An 8,706-nucleotide genomic window follows, 5' to 3' on the forward strand; every position below is an offset into this window, starting at 1 on the left:
TCCCCCCTGAATAAAACTGAACTGAAGAAAAAGGAAAAGACTTGAGAACAGGTTTGAGGTTCACCGTTCACCAACGACCATAAAACCCATTGGTGAAAAAAGAAGAGTTTTGATCACAGCACATTGATGTGTCATAATGGTCCAGGCAAAAGTCCAGACATAAATACATTTGAGAATATGTGGCAAGACACGAAAATTGCTGTACAGACGGCCTTCTTTCAATCTGAGCTTTTTAGAAACTGGAACATGGGACTGAATACAAACACCAGATTACTGAGGGTAAAATAAAAGAAGAACAAAGATTGGAATGAGAGCTGCAAATGGATGGGTTGATGGTTGGCTGAATTTTTAGAAGGTTAGTAGTTTTATGATGCATCATAGTGTCTCTATAGGCAAGTCTATATTTAATAATTGCCCATATAGGGGGCAAGAAAGTATATTTTTGTGCATATTTGACAGAGATCGAGTAAAAGCCAGATTAACACAGGTGCAAGTAAAAAGAGAATGCTGAACCACCAGTAAACACACACACACACACACACACACACACACACACACACACACACACATCCTTGCATTCTTACTGCTGCTCCCATTAAAAACACAAACAATTGAACTATAGTATGAATTCTTACCCAGATGTTCATCCTATTCTACTAACTAAATCCTTAACCATAATCAGGACCCCAGAGATGACTCTGCACCTCATCAGGACCGGACGATAGTCTCCAATAATGACCTCTGCTCCCAACAAGGTCACTGGTTAGACAGCAAAAATCTTAATTGGGTTCCACAGAGCCAAGGAAAATGATGACTTCCTTTAGATGATCAAACTAAAGTTTTACAAACACTTTTTTACAGTGGGGGAATAACATTATAACATAATGCAAAGCTTAAAAAAAGGTCAATTTTACATAATACTGTCACTTTAACACAGTCAGGCCCAGATTCAGCTACAATCATGAATAGTTTAGAGTAAATCTGTCTACCTAAAGAAAATATCACCTGATTTTCACTTGGTGAGAGGCATCCTGAACAAGTACTGGGCGACAGTGGAGAGAAAACTGTCTTTTGCAGGACGTGGAGACATAAATACTGATAACTAAGTGGAAAGAGAAAGTGGGAAAATCCCTGTTTACACTGATATATATGAGAATCTGATTTTGTAACAGAAAAAGATGAGAAAAAATAGAAAAAGGCCATCCTTACCTGCTTTAAAAACAGGCAAAAATATAGGAAGTCATTCTTTGAGCCACATGCTCAGTGAGAGTGGTGCGCCCCTCTTTGATACAGTTGTTGTTGTAGCATGAATTATTAACCAATCGTCCTGGTTATGAGGGCCGTGTGAAGCAGCATGTGTTGAGCTTATTGTCTGCCTCATGTTTCTGCTTCAAAGCTGCTCAGAAATTTAGTAACGAGCTCACATGGCCTCTGTAGCTCCTCAGCTGGGTAAGATCATCTCCCATTCATCTGAAAAACCTTGTTTTTCTGCACAATATATGTGTTTCAGGTCAGAAAGTGTTACATCCTGCAGTAGATAAAAGAAGTAACACTATGAAAGCAATGAAGAGAAAATGTGGGTGTGATACTTTTAATTTAGATAGTAAGGCAGCCTCAGCAGAGGCTAAAATCATGCAATTTATTTATTTTTCCCTAAAAAAAAAAGTAAAATGCAGCCAAGTCTCTCTCTAAATATTGTTTCTGGTTGTCTGTTAGGTCAATTGTGCATTCAGAAACCTTATTTTCTAAGAAAAATTACTGGTATTTACATAAAGGTTCCTAACTTTGACTTGTCTATTTGGAACACCAAATGCAAAATTGTCAAAAAACCAAGCAGTGTGCCAATCAATCAATCAGGTTTATTTTTAAAACACAACATATTTCAGCAATAATGCAGTTATTTTTACATCATAAAAACACAAAATTAAAGTAATAAAATCAGCATAAAGTCACCAATTTCAGAAAACCAGTAATAAACATCACATTTCATTAAAATTCCCACTACACACCAAATATTGATGATGTGTCAGTGTTTCATTTACTATGATTCAAAAGCAAATTTCTAACACTGAATAAAAGAAAATGGTTGAGCCAACTTAATTGAATTTCTTCAATTGTAACAAGTGATTCAATTAAGTTTTTCCAACTTCATTTATTAATTAAACCAGCTTAATTCATTAAGTTGGTTTAACTTGAACATTTAAGTCAGTCTTATTCAAATCATTTAGTTTACTTCAAATAAAGAAGTAAATAATAAAGTATCTTTTTTAAAATGTTTTTTTTGGGGGGCTCAAAAAAGTAAGTTGTCATCACTAAACCAAAATAATTGAAATTCATGTAATTAAGTCTATGTACTACAGCCCAAATACACGTCTTTGAGTGCATGTGGGTTTTTAGCCTTGATTTAAAGGAACTCAGTGTTTCAGTTGTTTTGCAGTTTCCTGGAGGTTTGTTCCAGATTTGTGTTGCCTGTAAACGTCCAGCACACCTGGACTGACGACGTTGTCCTCCGTCCTGGTGAAGTCCAACACTCTGCTAATGCAGAATCCTCCCCTGGCTTTATTTTTGGCTTCTGCTTCCTTCAAAGTAGCTGTCCACTCACTTTGACTTTCAGGATCACTGGAAGACGCGCTTCAAAGGTCCCAACTTTATTCTGGGGGAAAAAAAATTCAACTTTAAAAAAAAAAGCTAAATTCAACTCAATATTTGAAGAGAAAGAGATGAGAAACGTTTCTTAAACCTGCAGCCTTGTGATGGCTTTCCAGCAGCCGTCCCAGGCCGACCTGCTGAAAAGCTGAAACAAAAGTTGGAGTTGGTTTATAATGTGTACAGCTCTGTACAAACCAGCACGCCACTGCATAAGTACACTATGTTTTCTGTCAAAAATGAATAAAGTACACTAGATTTGCTGCAGCATGTTTTACTTTTCATGTTTGAAATGCAGTTTGCGTTTTCCACATCCATCGGTTTCCTCTCCCTGTGACTGTGGAGCTGCAGATCAATCCATTTATTTATGACACAAAATAGGTACAAACTGTACAAAAACAGATGTTTACCAGATCTGTCATAACAACCTGCACAGGCTTCTCTACATGAGTTAACTTGTATCATTTATCACAGCAAGCACTTTCATTTTGAAGATAAAATTAGACAAATGCCTTGTTTTTTATCTTTATCTTGGTGGCTGCTGTCTTCACGAGCAAAAGTTTAGGCTGCAAGAGATACAAGGGATTCCGTAGGTAGAAGAATTTGTTGAAAAAAACACAATAAGATTAGAATAAGATTTTGCGTCCTGTTATGCAACAGTTAGTGCTGATAAAAAGTATTTACTCCTTTGAATGTTTTACTCTTATTATTATGGATGAACCAACCTACTTGTTTCACTTCTAATACCAATATCTGAGGTTTAGTATCAGCCGATAATGATCCAATACAGAAAAAAAACGTGTTGAATCGACTTAAAACATTTCTTTTATAAAAACATAGACTATGTGTACTGATTTAAAAAATGTATTAGATATCTCTGCCCTTATGGATTGGGCACAATGTCAACGATACCCGACCTAGAATTTCTTTCAATATCTGGACCGATGCAGATATTTAGTTATTTTCTATAAAAATAACTAAATTAAATATATAAAATAAGAAGGTCATTTAATAAATATCTACCACCTTTAAAGTATCTGACCTAACTCAACAGGGACCAACCAATTGGAGCTAACAATTTCACGATGAGTGGAATGGAGTGCAGTGAGTGTCTGAAGTGATTGAAGAGACCAGAAAATCAAAGAAACGGTTATTGGAACGCATCAATCAAAATCTCTCCAAGGCCCTGAACATCCTGTGGACTTCAATTAAATCATCAAGAAATGGAATGAATGTGACCCGTGTGTAAATATCAAGGCAACACAAGAGTTAGCCAAAGGACATGCAGGAGAGTCTATGGTCAAGAGGAAGAAAGGTCTTTGATTTGATTAGATCAGAATTGAGCTTTTTGGCCACCAGACAAAGACGCTATGTTTGGCTACATTTTCATTTTAATGTTAAAGGGTTTTTTTGTAATGTTGTTTTGTCAAAAAGCTAAATTTTGTTTATCGTAACTGATTTGTGAAAGCAACAAAAGGCAACACAACCAAAGGGGTGAATAACTTTTTATATGCATTATATATGATACTTATACTTTTGTGGAACTTATAGGTTACTGTCCAATAATTTACTTGTTGCTTTTCCCAGAACCTGCATTTTGATTCTCTGGAACTTAAAGTGGTGGTATTGTGCGTTTTCCAGATACGTAGGACCATTTTATAGCACAGTCAAGAAACTATATTACCTTCAGTTGTAAAATTGTAAAAATATGACTTCATTTCACTTTTTGATTTAACTCCTTGAAATTGGGCCTCTGTCTCTTTAAAAACTGCTGCTCTTTCTGAAACTCCGGCTTCAGGAAGTCATCACTACATCACTCATATATTAACCATTTAACAACGTTTTTACCAGCGTTGTACTGAGAAGTATCTCTTATGAGTTCAGCAGTTCACCAGGTGTTTGCTAATTGCTGCTGGCTAGTCTGAAGGAACTGAGAGGGGGAGTCATGGAGGAGGGGCTCTCTGAGAGATGGCAGCTCTGAAGCTGCAGTTCCAAAGAGGAGCTTTGTCCTCGAAGGCGGAGCGACGCCCACTGGGTGTTTTACACAGCTGAATGGTTGCCATGGAGATTAAAGGATTTCTCAAACATACTTGAAAGGATCAAGGCAACATTTCAGATCTGATTTTAATGAGAAAATAAAGCTTCAAAAAGTCAATTTTACACGATACTGCCACTTTACTACCATGGGGCAGCAAATTACTTGGAAGTATGTAATTTTTATGCAAAAATTTACAGATTTCTTGAACAGAAAGTACCATCCAAGATAAAGAAAAACACCCAGTAACTATCATTTTGAGGAACCTACCTTGTTAGCTCAGGAAACATCCTGTGGACATTTTTAGCCAACACCCTGCAGGTTCCATAAAATACACTGTTGGTTTTAGATAACAACTCAATATGGTTCAGAAAGGAACCAAAGGAACCATGTTATTATCCCATTATCTTGAAATTGAAAACTGATAAGTTGGAACTGTTGAAAGAAAACTCCAGTTTCCTCTGTTCGGTTTCTACCAAACAGTCAGTTCTCACCTGCTTAAACATTCCTCCATGTTGACTGTTTCCCTCTCGGTTCATAAGGCTCACGTTGTCTCTTTTATCAGAGCGTTTTGGCAGACGTAATGAAGAAATAAGGTGTGTATATGAAAGTGTTTACTCTTTCTGAACTGACAGCATTAAAGAACACCGCTATTGCTTTCCTCCTCTACGCCGCTCTCTGTTCTCTCCACATTCTCGTCTCCTCAGCCTGCCAGACTTTTCATGCATAACAATGAGTGTCAACTTCTCCGTTTCCACCACTAACCCCCTTTCTGAAATTTATTCAACCTCTAGTTTTTTTCTTCTTCTGCTTCGTCTTCTTTGCCACTCATTCACCAAATCCCCACAATGCAGCGGCATTTAAATGTTGGTTGCAAGTTGAAGCAGCATGAGAGGGAGTGTCTGCAAAACAAAAAGGGTGAATGATTATAAGTGTGTGTAAAAGAGGCGTACATGTGTGTGTGCCATAAGAGATAGGATGGTGAAGTGGAGGAGGCAGACTCGAACCAAACTCAGTCCTCCTTCGCTAGCTTGTTAATCTCTCTAGACTTGACATTTTCAAACCTCCACTCCTCGAACTCCTCCTCATCCTCCCATTCCCCGACTCTCCACCCCTCCTCGACGTCTCCCAGTTAGGCATGTGTAAAGCCAGAGTTGCAGCCAATAAAACCCAAATTCTCTTTGCTTTAAAATCCCCTCTGAAACATAGTGGGATGCTAAAGTCCCTGCAGTAAAATTCATCTCCAACAACTTTAGTTTCATGTTGAGCCTTTAATACTGTAATAGAGCAAAAATTTGGTCAGCAACATGTAGGTAATTTTTGGTTGGCAGCACCGTTGCCCCTGGGAATCGCATTCATACTGCAGATTGTGCAGGACAAAGTGTGCCATTTAAGTAGCTAAGCAGAAAGTATGTGTATGGAGGACGAAGGACTTTAAAGGGGTTGTATTGTGTGTTTTCCAGCCACACCGTGCCATTTTATAGCATAATCAACTATGTTACCAGTTGTCATAAAAAATGCTGTATATATCAAACATGACTTTAAAAAATTGACTTTGTAATTTAATTGGTTGAAGTTGGGCTTCTGTCTCTCTAAGAAACTCCCTCTATCTCTGAAACTCCGCCTTTAGGAAGTCATCACAACATGGCTCCTCTATTAACCTTTAACAACGTTTTTACCAGAGCTTCACTAACAAGTAGCTCAGCAGATGTCCAACAGGTGTTTGCTAATTGCTGCTGGCTAGTCTGAAGGAGCTGAGTGGGGGAGTCACAAGGAGGAGCCGCTCAGAGACGGAAGCTGGAAAACTGCAACTCCAAGGAGGCGGAGCTGGTCCACCCAGGGGTTCTGCACAGATGAATGGTTGAAAAGAATGAAGGCAACAGTCCAGGTATGATTTTGATGAAGGAATAAAATTACAACATGATGTAAATCTTATTTTACATGATAGTGTAATAACTTTCAGCCCTTTTCATGTCTCTGCTCACTTTATTCCACAAATAAAAAAATGTATTGACCTTCACATAGTTGCTGTTACTTGCATACATTTAAATTCACTATAAAGATCCACACTAAACCAGTCTCTTATATTTTTGTTCATAAGGAGGCCCAGGACTTTAAACTGTCAATTTCGATTAAATAATTAATAACACAGATTTTAACATGTTCAAAATTTTGGTAACACTTTATTTGAAGGGGGTGAATAAGACTGACATCACACCGTCATAAACATGACATAACACCTGTCATGAACATGAATAAGCCTTCATGAATATTTATGACTGTTGTCATNATGACAGGTGTTATGACATGTTTATGACAGTGTCATGACAGTCTTATTCACCCCCCTTCAAATAAAGTGTTACCAAAATTTTAATACAATTATGACACTTTTTTTTTTTTACATTTTGTTCTGGCAGGAACTTTTGTGTCCACACATTTCTGGTGCGAAGGTAAATCTAACGTATGAGAGCGAGATCTGCAAAAAGCAGCGATGGACGATAAAACTGTGTCTCTTTTCTCACTGCGGTTCATTTTTGCTTCAAAAACAATCTGATGGGACCTGGAAAAGACTATTGTTGTGTTCAAGTTGTGCTAAAAGGAGTTAGCCAATCAGTGAAACTATTCAAGCCTGAGAAAGGCTTGAATAGAAACATGTTTTCAGGAAATACCACTTTTAAAAAACGGACAACTGCAGTCACTCTCACTACCACTAGAGGCAGCATGTTCATTAAATGCGATTTTACATCTTTCCCTTTACTAACAAAGAAGTTAATTTTGACAGAGGGTAGCTTCTTTCAACACACAACCGTTTAAGAACATAAAAATATGTTCTTAAAATCATATTTTACAGAAGTTTTCTTTTGATTTTGACATGATTATAATTTGCTTTGGTGTTTTTCTTTGAGTATATCAGGACTATAATTTGCTTTAAAAGGTTGTCATGTAATGTTTTCTGCTTCTTAGCGGATTTGTTTATATTTACATGACAGACTTGTGATTGGGTCGCACTTAAAAGAAAACAAAAAAATAAATAATCATGAAGCCTTACACAATAGCGATGCATTAGAATTCACTCAGAATAGATTTTCGTGCAACATGTAAAAGAAAAGCATCCAGTGCCAAAGTGAAACCAAGGCAACTTTATTTATACGGTGCCATTCACACACAAGACAATCCAGAGTGCTGCACATGAAAGACATGACAACAACAAAACCTTCAGGCTTCGGATAGCTTTGAATAATAATAATAAAAGAAGTTAAAATGCAAATTGAATCCTCAGTCTCGTCTCAAACACTCATCAGTGACAAAGCAAACGGGTTATTAGTGGGACTGATCAGGAAAATAATATTCTCAGTTTCCAGCTCAGGTTTTCAGGGACTTGGTTCCAGAACAGAGCGGCGTAGAAACTCCTGCTGCTGGAAACTCTTAGACGTATCTGTTATGCTGAACTTTAAAACTCATTTGTATGTATATTATGATTTAAAGACAGACTTTATGAACCCGAGCTGCTCTTACATGTTGCTTTGACTTTGTTTGGGATAATGAAGCTTTTTTCAGGTGCCTGTGTAGAGAACAGTATTGGTTATCTGAAGCCAAAACGAATACAAATATTGGTATACAGAATTGTGTGTGTGAACTTTGTGCAGAACTCATCCCTCACAAAATGAATTTTCAAGTCGTCTGTGGAGGAAAAGCATGACGGGGTTTTGGTGTGAGAGGAATTTAAAGCGTCGCTGATCAGAATCCTGCCGTAGATTCAATCAGCTTAAAGCTGGGATGTGTTAGAAGAGGCAAGTCAGGCTGAATTCATTTCAAATGGTATGTCTGTGTGTTTCGGCGTGCGTGTGTGTGTGTGAGCGTCATCCTCAGCATGCTAACACCTGCTTATATAATAAGTGTAATGATGGCCGTGAATATAGAGCAGAGACTGGAGGAGTACACAATATAACCTGATTGCAGTTTTGAGCTGTGATCTTCACAGTGTACACACCGGTCAGATGTTTGGTCAGCAGATATTACAGTCA

This window comes from Poecilia formosa, unplaced genomic scaffold (assembly GCF_000485575.1).
Source record: "Poecilia formosa unplaced genomic scaffold, Poecilia_formosa-5.1.2 Scaffold379, whole genome shotgun sequence".
Taxonomy (NCBI): domain Eukaryota; kingdom Metazoa; phylum Chordata; class Actinopteri; order Cyprinodontiformes; family Poeciliidae; genus Poecilia; species Poecilia formosa.